The following is a 389-nucleotide window of genomic DNA, read 5'->3' on the forward strand; positions in this document are numbered from 1 at the left end:
TTAGATTCTTAGTTTCTGGGCTCGACATTCACTTGTTAAAACCCTCTTAGGCATCTGTGGCAGAGTGGAAAGCCCACCAGAGCCCTGGTTCCCACCTCCCACTATTGGACATAGCCTTGGCCTCAGTTTTTACTTTGCGGTTGTGAGGACAGTGACTAGTGCTCAGCTGATGTTAGTTGAATTTGTTGAATGTAGAATATCTGGGTTTAATGCCATTGATGCTTTTCATGTTTCCCTTAGCTGGGTTTTTAGAAATGCTTTTTCTTCTTCCTTCCCCTCTATCCTTTATTTTCCTTCCTTCCTTCCTTCCTTCCTTCCTTCCTTCCATCCTCCCTCTCTTCCTTCCTTCCTTCCTTTCCTTCCTCCCTCTCTCTTCCTTCCTTCCTTCC

This window comes from Pteropus alecto, unplaced genomic scaffold (genome assembly GCF_000325575.1).
Source record: "Pteropus alecto unplaced genomic scaffold, ASM32557v1 scaffold224, whole genome shotgun sequence".
NCBI classification, from domain to species: domain Eukaryota; kingdom Metazoa; phylum Chordata; class Mammalia; order Chiroptera; family Pteropodidae; genus Pteropus; species Pteropus alecto.